A 16,191-nucleotide genomic window follows, 5' to 3' on the forward strand; every position below is an offset into this window, starting at 1 on the left:
GCCTCATTCTAACTTAATCACCAATTTGAAGGCCCAATCTCCAAATATAGTCACATTTAGAGGTACTAGAGGTTAGGGCTTCAACACATGAATTTTGGGGGATAAAATTTAGCCCATTACACCAACCCAGATTACTAGTAGCCCATGAAAAAGATCTAGCACAGAATGATCTTGACTTTCTAATAATACCCAATTTGTTTTTGGCTTTTCTAATAAGCCAAATGTACAGGATTTGAAAAATTTGAAAAGTCAGCCTTATTTCTTTTTTTTTTACTCTGACTCCATGGGCTGCATTTGTTGACAAACTTCCGCCTTGCCGTGTTTATTTGATGAGTTTCCTTTTTGCAGCTTTCCTAGAGTAATTGGAAGTGACACACTTGCATCCACTGACTGTTCTTTTGTCCTACCTCAGCTGTCTTTCCTGTGGTCACACCTGTGACCTCATCCACATCAGGAATGAATACTGCTGAAATCTTGACTCCTTGCATCCACTAGTCTATTATAGACATCTCATTCAGTGATTCTTTGACCTTATTGAGATCTTTAGCCCATTGGCCTTACTCATTAACAGTCCTCCCTTCCACCTCCACCAGGTTTCTCTTCCTTTCCTATCCGGCTTAAGATTCTAAGATCCATCACTAGAATTACCTTTGTTCCCTTTCTCCCTCCAGGGTTGATAGAATTACAATACTGGTAAAACCAAATCCTCTGTTTCCTGCTTGCCTTTCCCCCTAGCAGCTATAGAAAAATGAAACTTTTTTTGGGGCGCCTGGGTGGCTCAGTCGGTTAAGCGTCTGACTTCGGCTCATGATCTCACGGTCCGTGAGTTCGAGCCCTGCGTCGGGCTCTGTGCTGACGGCTCAGAGCCTGGAGCCTGTTTCAGATTCTGTGTCTCCCTCTCTCTCTGACCCTCCCCCGTTCATGCTCTGTCTCTCTCTGTCTCAAAAATAAATAAACATTAAAAAAAATTTAAAAAAAAATGAAACTTTTTTTTACTGTTTTCACTTCAGAGTCCTAGCATGTAGAAAGAATAATCCTCTCCACCAAAGATGTCCATGTCTCAAATCAGAGAAGGTGATGTGATGTGATGACTGAGGCATGGCAGAGTAGGAGACGTGGCAGTGAAAATAGGCCAAAAATTTGATGCTACACTGTTAGCTTTGAAGGGGGGGTGGGGGGAGGGATCATGATCAAAGAATTCAGGCAGCCTCTAGAAGCTGGAAAATGCAAGGAAATAGATTTTCTCCTAGAGCTTCCAGAAGGAGTGTGGTCTTGCTGACATGTTGATTTTAGCCCAGTGAAACCCATTTCAGAGTTTTGACCTCTAGCACTTAAGATAATAAATTTGTGTTAAGCTACTATGTAATTTGTTACAGCAGCAATAAGAAACCAGTTCAAAGAACAAACCTCAAATGGCCACTGAACACCGTGTGACATTTGTACCTCCCAGTATGCTTGGTTTTGTATTCTCCAAAATAGAGTTCTTTTCTATTCTTCAAAATAGGAGTTCTTCCCACCTTAGCAGCTAACATTGCCTTGTATTTCATTGAGAACCTGACTCCCATTATAACTGATACATGTATTTACTTGCTCAACTCCTTGTATATATAATCAGTGTCCCAACCTCATTGCCACATCCTCACTGCCACATTTTTGGCCCCTGGCCATGCCACTATCTTCAAGGAAAAAGGATGGAATAAGAAAAGGAAAGTCAACATTCTATTTAAAAAATTAATTTAGCTTAATTTAATTTAATTTTAGAGAGCATGAGCAGGGGAGAGGGGCAGAAGGAGAGAGACAGAGAATCTCAAGCAGGCTCCATGCTGATTGTGGAAGCTTGATCCCAGGACCCTGGGATCATGACCTGAGCTGAAATCAAGAGTCAGAGGCTCAACCAGCTGAGCCACCCAGGCACCTCAACATCCTACTCTTCAATGTTAATTGAGTGTCTGCCTGTGTTATAACATATCTGTAGTATGTAAACCCAAGCTTCTTCATATTTGTATGCAAAGAACAATTCCTGCTTTAATATTAAAACTTATTTTTTAATTATAGTCCAAAGAAGTGGTGCTTTTGTGTTAAAGAATTACTTCCTGGACAAAGACATTACAAAAAATATGAATATAACAAATTCTTTCCTTTCGGGCCCTCACAGATTGTGGTGTTGCCATGGGTCACTGCCCTGTCTGGTATTACTGGTATTGTACAAACAAGTCATATCCAAAGTCTCACTTCTGCAGAGATATACCTGATGTGAGGATCTACATCTTTGATATGGAATGGAAGAAGGCAAAAGTGATGAGTTTTTACACCATGGCCACATGGTGTCAGATGAATATGAACAGCTCTCTGTTTTGAAGCCCTGGAGGCTTCCTCTGTGCCAACAAGTACATGGTGAAAAGTTGTGCAAAGATGGCTTTCACATTCAAGCACGCCTCCACCCCTTCCAAGACATCCATATCAACAAGATGTCGTCTCCTGCTGGGACCATACAGACAGGTATGTGGGGTGCCTTCAGAAACCCCCAGGGCACAGTAGCTAGAGTCCATAATGATCAAGTCATTATGTCCATCCTTACCAAGCTGAAGAATAAAGAACATGTGGCTGAGACCCTACATAGGGCCAAATGCAAGTTCCCTGGCTGCCAGAAAAATCACATCCCCAAGAAGTGGGGCTTTACTAAATTTAATGTAGATGAATTTGAAGACATGATGGCTGAAAAGTGGCTCATCCCAGATGACTTTGGGGTCAAATACATCCCTCATGATGGCTTCCTGGACAGATGGGAGGCCCTACACTCATGGGAAACTTGGCACTGCCCACTTATTCATGCCCACAGATAAATCCTATTTCCTGTTAAAAAAAAAGGATATATCCAACGATAATCAGTGACTTGAACTCTTTACCATAATGACAAGCATAAGTCAACATAATACCTGTACCTGTTACATTAATTTTGGGGTTTTTTATTGCTTTTAATCATAATTTAAAAAATTTATTAATGATTTTTATAGGGCATATAAGTGCATATATGTAGTTTGAAAAGCAACAGATGAACACATGTATATATATATAACTGTACATATACATATATATGTATATATTAAAAAATTTATAAATTAATATGTATATGTGTGTATGTGTATACACACACACACACACACACACACACACACATCTAGTTTAAGAGAGAAATTTTGAAGATTCTCTGTGTTTCTACCTCATGGCAACCTCACTTCATCCAGGTTAACCACTGTCCTGAAATTTGTGTTAATATTTTCCTTTTCTTTATAGTTTTACCACCTGTACAAAATGTGACCAGACATCTAGTTCACCTAAGACAATCCTGGTTTAAGAATGTTATCCCTGAGTAATTATTAACAGTATTCCTTTTTACTGTCAAACATCCTGTTTTGGATGATCTAAATTATATATGGACACAGACTTTATGTGTAGATTGCTATACAGTGGGTTACTTAGTTTAGAAACTCAGTGGCAAAGAAGAAATCTAATTTTGTAAGAAAAGGGCATTATTTCCATAGTTAGATAAAGACTCCCAGAGAGTCTTGAGGTCATGATTTGGCTTCAGTGTGTATGAAATTTCAGAAGTGCATCTTTTGGAGAAGTCAGTGGAAAAAGCAGTTAGTTACTTTTGAGGAACATAGGGCTTATCATTGTCTAGGCATTTGCTAGGCTAAGTGCGGGTCAGGTTGTTAATCATATTTTTAAATTCTCTTTTAAAATTATTTTTAATATGTATTGAGGAATAATATATCTACCATAAACTACATGTATCTTAAATATATACCTGAGGAATTTTAATATCCAACATATTCCTGTATCCATCACCCAGATCAAGATATAGACACTTCTAGCCCCAGAAGACTCCCTCATGCCTCCTCCCACTCAGTAGCCCCTCCCAAAGATGGCTATTCTGCTTATAAGCAGTGATTAGTTTTATCTGTTTTTGAAATTCATATAAATGAATTTGTCTAGCTGCTTTTGCTCACTGATCACATCTTTGAGACTCATGTGCTAGATATCAGTTTATTCTTTTTCTTGCTGTGTAGTATTCCATTGTATGACTACACCATAATTTTTTTAATGCATTCTACTGTTGATGGACTCTTATTTTTAGTATTTCCAACTTGTTCGCTCTTATAAATGAGTACCAATTTCAGTACATCATCAGCAAAAAAAGAATTCCAACTCTTCTATATCTTCATTTTATTTTGTATTGTCACTCTTAATTTTAACCACTCATAATTTTTTCAACAACAATATCTCAAAAGCCCAGTGAATTATAAAATTCATAAAAGGAATTCCTTAAAACAAAATGAATCCCTCAAATGTTGTTAGTCACATTATCAATTATTTTCAAAATTTTACTGTTTCAGAAATTTTGATCAAAATTTTGTTGAGAATTATATATAAAGATATTTACTAGAAAGGAAGAATAAATAAAGGAATAATGTGTTTGCTGAGTTTGAATCATAACTTTTTTATAAGCCTATGTTAATCTATGGACCACGTTGTGTCCCCTCAAGATTCATATATTGAAGTTCTAACCTCCAGTGTAACAGTATTTGGAGATGGGACCTTTGGGGGATAATTAGGTTTAGATAGGTCTGGAGGGAAGGGCCTTCCTTCATGATGAGATTAGAGCTCTTATAAGAAGAGACACCAGAGGGCTTGCTCTCCCTCTCTCTCTGTCATGTGAAGACACAGTGAGAAGGCAGCTGTATGTAGCCAGGAAGAGACTTCTCACCTATAACTGAATCTGCTGGAACCTTGATCTTGGACTTCCCAGCCCCCAGCACTGTGAGGAATGTCTGTTTCTTAAACCACCAAGCCTGTAGTATTTTGTTCTAGCAGTCCAAACTAATACATTAAAAACTGATGTTCTACCACATGACTTTATAGAAGATGTTGCATAGACAAATATGTTTAGAATTTTCTCATATAACAGGTATGATTATTTCCAAATGATCCATCATTAACAGGACTGTGAAGAAGCATTTCTCTTTCCAGTTTCTTGATTATACTGAATTCTACTTGGCCACAGACAAAAAGGTAATTCCATAGTATTTAAAAGTAGGCCAAGAGGGGCGCCTGGGTGGCGCAGTCGGTTAGGCGTCCGACTTCAGCCAGGTCACGATCTCGCGGTCCGTGAGTTCGAGCCCCGCGTCAGGCTCTGGGCTGATGTCTCGGAGCCTAGAGCCTGTTTCCGATTCTGTGTCTCCCTCTCTCTCTGCCCCTCCCCCGTTCATGCTCTGTCTCTCTCTGTCCCAAAAATAAATAAAAAATGTTGAAAAAAAAAATTAAAAAAATAAATAAATAAAAGTAGGCCAAGAGAAGGTAACATTCCTGTGACAGATCGTTAGGCCAAGGAGTCTGTCTCAGGGAAAGAAATGTAAACAATAATTGACTGTAGAAAAATAAATGCTAATGATTTTAGAAAAGAAAAAAGTTGGAGAAAAATTGGGAGACCAGCAGTTTTGATTGTCTTGCCGAAAAATCGTTTAGCAAAGTCTTGGGAGTGAATTCAAGAAAGCTCAGAATGGCTGTGAGCCCAATGAAAAGATACTATTTCTGTGTAATCAGATTAAGCTTGTTACTATTTCAGTGCAAATTCTGAAATGGGAAACTAAAAGGATTTCTATTTGAGACATCAAGTGCTGGCAATGGAAGCTGAACTAATCTCAAGCGGAGTAACTATAGAAAGTCATTCTGAAAAAGGATTTATTTTCTCACTGAAAAGATGTGCTGAAAGAGAGGACCTGCCTTTGACTAGGGATAGAAACAGAGAAAATGTAGATAAAAATTCAGGAGATAATTATACTATTTAAATCAAGACCACTGTATTTAATTAATTGACATAGCACACATTGATAATCTACCATGTGCCAAGTATTGTGCTATGTAATAAGGTATATGTGTTTAGAATCATTAGGTGATTAACTCAGGTGCTTAGAGTTACTTGAGAATATTTGCTACATTCCCTGGGAGACCTGCATTCATCCTCAGAGTCAGACATACCTACACCTATTCGCAATACTTGTGGGGGACCTGATCAGGCATAGAGTTACATGAGTGATCAAATTGCTGAGGTTAGCATTGATTGTTTGTCCAGGGTACTGCTTCATATGTTTATTCAAATAAATAAAGCATATGTAAAGTACCCTAGATGTGGCTAGTAAATGCTCACATCATATGCGTGAGTAGTAATCTGTATGAATAGTCATGAATGATCAGCGGATTTTTTGATGGATTATCAAAGAGAACATTATTAACCAGTAGCTGGTGATAGAAACTGTCATGTTAAGGACCCCCAGTTATTCCATTATAGGCTTTTATACCTATAATTCATGACTAAAATTTAGTTACCTATTTTAAATAACTCATTAAGCCAACATTCACTGAGCCCTTTCTGGTTACTGTGCTGAAGGTCAGGGATACAGAGATCCATGAGAGGTGTCATTTTTGGAGGAGATCAGTCTAATGGTAGCACCTATGTGGGCAGATAATTATTGTATAATGTGATAAGTCCTTAAAGAAAGTAAAAGCAGAAGTGGAACTGCAGAGGAGGAAGTGGGCAATTGCCCAGGATATCAGAAAATAATTTAAATAGGAGGCGATATTTTGATGATGAAACTGAGGCTGAGCACATCCCAGTGAGCAGGTGTGCTGAACTCCAAGTCAAGTGCTTGAGGGTTTTCTTTTTTCTTTTCTTTCTTTTCTTTTCTTTCTTTTTTTTTTTAGCGTCTTTACTAAAGATGAGCAGAATCTGTACTCAGAGCTCTCAAAAAGTGAACATTTTTTTTTGAAGTACACTAGACTGACCAACTGTTAGGAGGTAACCAAAGTTCACTGTGAATTTTAGAAAATGGTTGTAATTAGTCCCTCTTTCCACCTCTCTTGATTCTTACCTGCTAGATACATAAATATGTTTAGGGAGAGAGTATAAATTACATTATGGGCATGCTTCTGGACTCAAGCAGAATTATATCCATATTTCAGTTCAAAATAGGAGAAAGTGTACTTTTAAATCTGCTGCTTGGCTACAATAACATTTAATAAGTGTGTATCAATTCCCATTTATGTATATATATATTCTAAACAAGTTTAGGACTATAGTACAATTTTCAATTTGGAATAAAAGGACAGATGTAAGTGTTTCAAGTCTAGCCTAAAAAGAGCAATGATGGGAACAAGAAGACAATCATTAGGTCACGAGGTGTAAGTAATCTAAGATGGGTTGGTGTTGGCCGTAAGTTGACTGGCAATTATTCTCTCAGTTTTTGCTTATCTGAGAGTGTCTTAAAATTTCTCCCTCATTTTTGAATAGTAGTTTTGAAGATATGAATTACTGGTGGACAGGGTTTTTTTCCTTTCAGCACTTTGAATATGCCATTTCTTTCTAGCCTCAGTGGATCTTGTTGAGAATCCTGGTCTATAATAACTTCTCTCTTGCTGCTTTCAGGATTCTCTTTTTGTCTTTTTGGAAATTTGAGTATAATGTGTGTATGTATGGATCTCTTTAAGTTTAATTCTACATGGGTTTGTTGAACTCCTTGGATGTGCAGATTAATAGTTTTCATCAAATTTGGGTATTTTTTTTTTTTTTACTATTTCTCCAAGTATTCTTTCTGTCTCTTTCTCTCCTTTTCCTTCTGGGACTCCCATTATGCATACATTGGTATATTTGATGGTGTCCCACAGATTTATGAAGCATTATTCATTTTTCTTTATCCTTTTTCTTTTCTGTTCAGCAGGCTGAATAATCTTATTTAACCTGTATGAAAATGTTTTGATTCTTTCTTCTGTCAGTTCATGTGTTGTTGAGTCCCTCTAGTGAATTTTTCATTTCAGCTATTGTATTTTCAACTCCAGAATTTTTATATTTTTTCTTTTTCTTCCCTATTTGGTAAGGTATTGTTTTCACACTTTCCTTTAGTATTTTAGACATGGTTTAGGGTTTTTTTTTTTTTAAGTTTAAGATAGCAGATTGAAGTGTTTTTCTTGTAAGTTCAATGCCTGTGTTTTGTTAGGGGTAGTTTTTACTGACTCCCTCCCCACCCCCCACCATCCATGGGCTGTAATTTCCTGAAGCTTCTGTGTGTGTGTATGTATGCCTGTTTTATAATTTTTTTGTGTGTGAAAAATGAGACACTTAATATAATGTGGCAACTCTAGAAATCAGATTAGTGCCCTTTCCTTTTGTTGTTGCTGTTTGTTTGTTTAGTGACTTTCTTAAGCTGATTCTATGGTCTGTAGTCTTTGTCATGTGCAGCCACTGAAGTCTCCGGTTGATTTTCTTAGTGGTCAGCTAAGGATGGGACAGAGATTTCTTTAAGTGCCTTGAATCAGAAAGTCTCTCAGCCTTTGCTGAGGAACTCTGTATGTGTGTTAGGGCATGACTTCAGTACTTTATAGGCAGTTTACAACTCTCCCTTAGCCTTCACTTCCTGCTTGTGAATAGCCTCAATGCATGTTAGTTGTGAAAGATGAGAGTTTTCCCAAGTCTATCCTGGGCATTCACATATCTCCTAAATGTGGGTATGACCTTCTAGAATCCCAGAAATATATAGGAGTTTTTCAAAGTTCTCTGTGCATATCACATTTCCCAGTTTTTCCTTTCAAGTTTTGTGGTCAACGCTTGTTATCCCCAGCTGGAAATGCTGCCTCAGGAGCTGTGATGTTATATAATTGCTGCTGATTGTTTTCATCAAATACCCTAGGGATAGAGCTGCTCTCACAGGCTAAACAAGAACAGTCTTGAGAATGGAGCTTTTCAGTAAGCTCCCAGACCAGTCAAATCATTACAGGTCCCTGGGGATGGGGTTGTTAAGGAGTTTCAAGTATGTTCTCTTCCCTCCAGTGGCTGGTAGGCTGTTGGTACTTATAGTTATTGTAAATACCAGTAACCAAACAACCCATGCTATTGTTTTTCAAGGATATCATGAAGCTGGAGAAAGGCAGACAGGATTACAGCAAATTAAAATGACACAAAACTCACAGTTCTTTCTGAGATTCAGCCATTTTTTCTTGACTAAAACTCCTTGGATTGTTGCAAGTCTAATTAATAACCAGAATTCTGAACAGGTTGATTTTGATAATTTTTGCCACTGCTTTCATTGTGTTTATAAAAGAGCAGATTTTCAGGAAGTTCTTACTCTACCATTCTCAAAGTCATCCATCAGGCTGACACCTTTAAGCTAGATTTTACTATAAGTTTGGATATAATCAAAAGGAAGTTTAACACACACACAGTGTACAAATGCTACTGGGTGGGATGACTTTCATAATCTACAGATCCAGACTTCTTCTACTAGGAAGTCTTACCAGGACTTACATACTTAACCCTGTAAAGATAGGGTTGTTCCCCAACCTGTTTCCATGTAGCTGACAATGGCTTGATCCTCATTACCAGGAAAGTAACAGAATTTGTCTTTTACTTGTAGGTTTATTAAAAATAGCTATGAGGCAAGGAATGGGTAAGAAAATTTTGCCCTCACCAAAGTCCAAGGGTTCCCTCTCCTGTCCCTAGAACTACCTTTTCTCAAGTGGTTGACAGTGGGAAATCCACTGCCTTCAAGGAAATGCCCAACCTTACTTGCAGGATGTGGGTGTGGCCGCCTCAGTAAATTAATCATCTCAGAACATAATGGTGCAAAATCAGGTATTACTCAAAGTCTGGGTTGTCTCATGTAAAACAGCACAAGAACATTAACAGTCTGTTCCTGCTTGGAAGTCATTAGGTTCTTTCCATTTTATTTTAGGTCTTTTTTCTAATTTGACTTGAAGGAACCTCTTTTCTTGGTTTCAACTCTTCATCTAAGAGTTTTTGCCCAAATAGGAATACAACTTCCTATAAACCAGGGACAATTTTTAGGCACAGAGCACACTAAATTTCAAAGGAAAAAGAAACATTTTTCTCAACTCCATTGGCTGCCCAACAAAAAAGCAACAATGTCTTCCGAGACACTAATCCAGTTTATATAGGCAATACGACTGATAGTTGCTCATTCGTAATGCCAGCATATGGGTTTATGGGGCTTCTGATTTGTCCTTCAAAGAGAATAGATTAGAATTTATTTTTTTGTTTTTTGTATAGCTAAGAGTGGCCATTTGGTCATAAGAACAAAGAAATTAGCAAGTCTCAGGATAGAACCAGTTAACTATATCCTGCAAGATGAAATAATTTTGCAGGTTTTAAATGTCAGTTTTCAGTTTCTTTACAGCTTCTACCCATAAGAATTTCAAAATTCTTAAGGATCTGGATTTTAAAAGGTCATCTTGTTGCACATGCACTATTTTCAAAAAGCTAATCTAAACACAACACAAACACAAGAAGCATGGTGACCCTTGGTTGAAAATAAAATACTGAGGAATTTATTCCAAATCACAAAGACCACTCTTTGCAAGACTGTGATTTAATGGTAGAAAAAAAAAAAACACTATCTCTCTTGCCTCCATTTGGAGAGAATTCAGTTTTCCTATGACTGTAAATTCTAGGTTGAGTGTTTGATATTATAAAGACTTAAATACCTGACAGATGGAGACAGAAGTATGAACTACTGCAATACATGTTGAAGTCTTGGTATCCAGGCAAAAATCCTATAAGGTTCCCTTTAAAAAGAACAGAGAAACCCTGACTTTGAACTTACTAGGAGAGACTATAACAATGCATTTGTGTATGTAGTTGAGGTCAGTCTGCTTGTGAGTAAACAGGTGATGTCACCTTTTATAGCAATAGCAGGGTTACAAGGACAAATTGAACACAACCCTGTCTGCCATGACTCCATCTTCTCCCTGTCCCAATGATTTAAAATTTGGGACTTCTTGTCCTAAATGGTTAGAGAGAAGCTCAAACAAAGGCATTAAGTGAAAACACAAAAAACATAATTTTAGAATTGAGAGATACCAGTTACATTTTTGCTTTACTCTGTAACCTACTTCACATAAACGGAATGGAAAGTTTTGTTCTGATTCTATCAAGAGTGATGAAGTGCTTTGTTTCTGGACTCATCTTCACAATTCCTGCTGATCCATCTATCATTTCTGGGACCATCACTAAAATTAGTTATGCCATGCTAGTGTTCTCAATCACAAAATGGAAATTAATATCTGATATATATGCATTTGAAGATTAAGTAAATAAACCAGATATGCAAGTTATAGAAAACACTCTTTGTTTTCTATGAGATTCTTCAGTTGTCTGAATTAAGGAAATAAAATACATACATCATAAATACATGGTATTTCTGACCATGGTTGTAGAGATTAAGCCAGGGTAAATACTTAATAAAATCTGCTGAATGAATAAATGGAATAAATATAAAATCAGTGCTTTTCTAATTGCAATTGTAGTTCACATAGGATTCAGACATGTCTTTCCTAAGGAAAAAAAAAATCACAAAATACCCTCAAATTCTTGACCCAGAGTAATCCTTGTTTTTGTAATGGACCCCAAGAGTTGGCCATCTCCCTTGTTATTACTGTGAAAAGTCTCTGGCAAATGAATCTCTTGAGGAATTTTTAAAATAATTTACTTTCAAAGAAATATACTCAATTTTCTGCACTCAATGACACTAGAAATCTTGTGAAAAATGTGACCTGAAGTAAATTTGGGACAGTTAATTTCCTCACCAATTAGTTTATTTGTCCTCTACAGAATATATAGGGTGTTTATGTGTTGGGTTGTACTGGTGGCAGTTGTTGGCAGAAGGGTGTTGATTTACTCTTGCCAGTGAAAACAAGCTGTTAACTTTATTTTTTGAGCAATGACAGCCCGTGGCACTGAGCACAGCTTTTGTAACTCATGAACAGTCAGGGACAGAATATAAAAAACTACAAAGAATAGGGAAATTTTATTTGTGAATGCTGTAAGTAGTCTTCAGGGAATGGTTCACCTTCTTATTAAGAATTAGTAGTGATAGGATATTGAAAATCTGAAAAATTTCATTGAATTTTCTTGGCATTTCATATTATCTTCCTCTAGAGACAAAAGATTAATTAGAATAGATTAATGTAAAGGGTTATGAAGAAAAATGTTGTGTAATTCTCCAGGGTCAACCAACTGTAGGCTTCTCAATGATCTTTCCATCCCCATTGCCCTGGCCTTCCATCTTGCACTTTGACGCTCTTTCCTGCCTACAGGGCCTTTACATATGATTTTATTACTCTTCCTGCCTCTCTTCAGGTCTTTCAGGAAAGATTTTTTTTAAGTGCCTAAATGATCTTATAACACTATGTTCTTCTTATCATAGTTTAATTTACATTTGTGATATTAATACCTGACTTGCCATGAGACTTCATGCTCATGAGGGGAAGATATGATGTCTGTTTTGACTTCACATTGTATCCCCACCATAGTACTTGAAATGAGTCCTCTACAAAGAGAGACAAATGATTAATTCTGCCTGGGAGCCAGCAAGAGATGAAATAAGCATGAAGCATAACACAGATAGCCATAGATATCAGTTAGCATAGATATCAGTTTAGCCCGACAGATCATGATATGCCAGATAAGGAAGGTATTGCAATTGTGGGAACCACATAAGCAAAAGAATAGAGACAAATAAATACATGGTGTTATTCATAAGTCAGAACATGGGTGTAGAGGAGGGACTGAGTAGAGATGAGGTTACAGGGGCAGATTGGGATCAGATTGTTTAGAGCCTTGGGATTTTAAGGAATTTGGACATTTTCTAGGCATTGAGGAGCCATTTGAAGACTATTAAGGAGTAGAATAACACAATCCCATCTGTGTTCTGATATCACTCTGGCAGCAGTGTGGAAGGCAGTGGAACTAAAAATAGGATTATAAGTAATGTGCTCATTGCTTTTCCCCTATTTGCACAGTAACCCAATTTTAGCCTTGACATACATCCTGTTTGTACAGGAAAATCCCTACGCCTGAAGAAGTATCTCCTTATGCTATCTGGAGGAGAGTTTTGTTATAAAGCCAAAGGGCAATGTGGCCATCAGCCATCATATTGTGTCTTGTGCCAGTGAAGGTGTTTAATAACGAAGACATTTAACAAAAATAATTAACTTAATACATGGAACTGTAAAATTCTGGCATTGTTCAGACAATCTCAGAAACTGACATGTAAGAAACTGTGCAGAAAAACAGCAGAGGGAATCAATTTTATACATCTTCTAACACAGCAGGAAGGTCAACTAATTCTAAGAAAGTGATTAGCAGTACTCTAGAAATACGTTATGGGAAAAAAAACAGGTTATGGAAACCCATAATATAACTTGATATTACTAGACATCTTGAAAAATGTTAACATTTAGATGCTAGGGACATAGTAATATTTATTGAGAACTATTGTATACCAGATGCTGTTCTAAATTGATTAGCCCATGTAATCCTCACAACTTTATGGGTGTTACCAGCTCTATTTCATGTGGGGAAAAGGAGATTCAGTGAGTGTAGATAGTACACTCCTAGGTAGTAATGACATGGTGGAGGTGGATTCAGGCCAGGGAGTCTTACTCCTTATCCCTGTGCTTTCCACACTTCCCACTCTGCCTCATCATACAGAGCTGTGCTCAGTTTTGGAAAGGCCCCTCTTTCCTCTTTATGGTCCTATCCTTACTCATTCTTTATTTGTTTTTCAATCAAAGAGAAAGCATCAATTTAGTATCAGTTTCATCTGTCTTTCTCATAAGATCACATGGATTTTGTAAACACCTGGTTTTGATGGTGATCATTTAAAAAAATTGGTTCAGGCTGGTCCTGGCTGAGGAGATAAGAAATACTAGAAATACAGGCTGTTAGAAATCTGATTCACAAGATGTCTGTAGAGGGCCACAGCTCTAACACAGAACCCTAATTGTTCTATCTCTGGGGTGTTGTTTTAGAGTTGATTATATCTTAACAAATTTTTTTGGGGGGAAGTACACAATTAAGTTATTTTTTTCCTAGTACTCTGTTCCTCGAGTTTATAATGTCAAAATCACAAATAACTCTACATTTCCTTTTGCTTTGCTTTCTTCCATCTTGAAAAACCTCTTATAGTAGATGTCAACTAGGTTTTATGCAGTATTCTTTCTTGGTGTTGTATTTGAAAGTATTCTTGTAAAAATCCTGACGACTCTTGGTGGCTTTGACACAGTAATGTTCAGAGTTACTGTAGTAAAGGAAAAACAATTAGAATCCTAAGTGGCATGAGCCATTTTAATAGAGCCCATATAAGTTCAATAATGAGAATATTTGAAACAGTTAAATACTAGTAACAGTAATGATTTCAAAACTATTGTCATGTGATGGAACCCTCTTGATCATAATAGCCTCCTAATTTTATGTAAGCCTTCGTTGACTAAAAGGACTAAATGTAGTCTGAGGAAATCAATAGGAGGTACCAGATACACTGTATTTTTAACTTACAGAATTCTAGGCTCTCAGGGGTAATGTAGTTTGGCTTCCTACCCCTCCTTGACCGCTGTCGTTTTCCACACACACAGAAATCCACCTGTAATCAGGTGACAGCTACTCCAGGCTTTATAAACTTAAATGCCTATAGAAATCAGACCATGATATAAATGAATAAAGCAGGCCAAGATCCCTCTCTCCTCTTTCTTGAAATCAGCCATACTGTCTGCTATCTTATATTTTTCTACTTTCAATACAGATGTGGGTACAGGGAAAAGGTTGTCTATTATGAGGAAAACCATAGTGCAAATAAGATGATAAAAGGCAGTTGATACTTTGCCTTTAGTTAGGGACCAACAACTTCCATGCTGGAACGTTGGGCTCCATGCTGCCTTCTGCTGGTCCTCTTCCGCTCATCCCAGTCTACCTTTTAGGTCTCTCATTCTTAATACCAAACTCTTTATCAGTTTTGAGTGCTTTGAGTTGCAAGTAATAGAAAATATCATTAAACTGGCTTAAATAACAAAGTAGTTACATGGTTTACAAAACTAAGGGTTACATTTTAGAGGTTGACAGGGCTCAGGTGAGGTTTGATCATGGCTCCATCTCCATGTCTCTATTTTGTTTGCCTCTGTCCTCCTTCATCTTGACTACATCATCTTGATAATTTCTCTCGGGTAAATGGCTGCAGCAGCTTCAAGTGTCATGTAGATACACCACACTGTCCAGGACAAGAGCAGCCCTTATTTACCTCAGCTGTCAAACAGAAGTCCTGCACATTCTGCTAATGGAACCAGTCACTGTGGCCAGGATGATCAGATTACACTTACGCCACTTTGGGTCCATCTGTGAAGTTGGGGCTAGGCCAATATCAAAAAACTATGGCTTGTACTTAACTGAGAGAGAGTGTAAGGGTGTGGAAGAGGTCTAGGCTTCAAGGTTTTCTCAGGTCACAGCCCCACAGAGAAGATAAACAGTCAACAGTTGGCTTTACTTGGAGATATGATCTTGTCTGACCCCATTTGGCCCTTGGACCAATGGCAGTTCAGAAGATCACGACTGGCAAACCTTGGATCTCTTTCTCACTCACGTGGCTGGCAGGAAAGGCCCTGTAATTTACAGTTCCTTCCATGTCATATGGATCAGGGAGGAACATTTTCACAATGGAAAGAGGGCAGCTAATGTGTAAAAATAACATGTTCCTTATTTCCTTATTCCAGTTTTATTGGAATATCTTATTTCCCAGTTTTCTGCCCTTCAACGAGTCATCGACATCTCCCAGAGATGATACTACATTCCCAGGCATTGGTTTTAAGGACAGACTCATAATGTGCTCTAGTGTGTTTTTAAAACACTGTGAGAACAACACATGGAATTTATGTCTAAGTGTATCTGGCAATTAATACTGTTTGGATATATTATATACTACAAGCTTGCTGCGTACAATCCATGAATCACTCTGTGGTATACATCTTCCTTAGCATATGTCCAAATTTTAGTTCTTAGCACAGTGTTTCATCACACTCTTTTTCCCTCCATGCATATAAACAAAGAGCTTATCAGAGAATTAAGAGAAAGAAACGGGCCTTAAGAATTTCTCTTTGCCCAGAATGAAGGGTGAGTACCTTTCAGGCTCTGGTCATTGGTTCATATTAACCCATCCCTAGAGATCCCCCAGGTAATCTTGATAATTACCTATTTTTGGAAGCCTCTGAAAAAGGATGTACTATGTTCTCTTCACTGAAATATTTAGAGCCCAGTGGATACAGACATAGTGCTAGCCTCTTCAGTCTGAGCAGTTA

General features: G+C 37.5%; 1 pseudogene; it reads left to right on the forward strand.

Annotated features, from left to right (window-relative positions):
- Positions 1-2,169: 2,169 nt before the first annotated feature.
- LOC122226060 lies at positions 2,170-2,843 on the forward strand (annotated as a pseudogene).
- Positions 2,844-16,191: the final 13,348 nt, after the last annotated feature.

The sequence above is a fragment of the Panthera leo genome, chromosome C1 (genome assembly GCF_018350215.1).
Source record: "Panthera leo isolate Ple1 chromosome C1, P.leo_Ple1_pat1.1, whole genome shotgun sequence".
Taxonomy (NCBI): Eukaryota; Metazoa; Chordata; class Mammalia; order Carnivora; family Felidae; genus Panthera; species Panthera leo.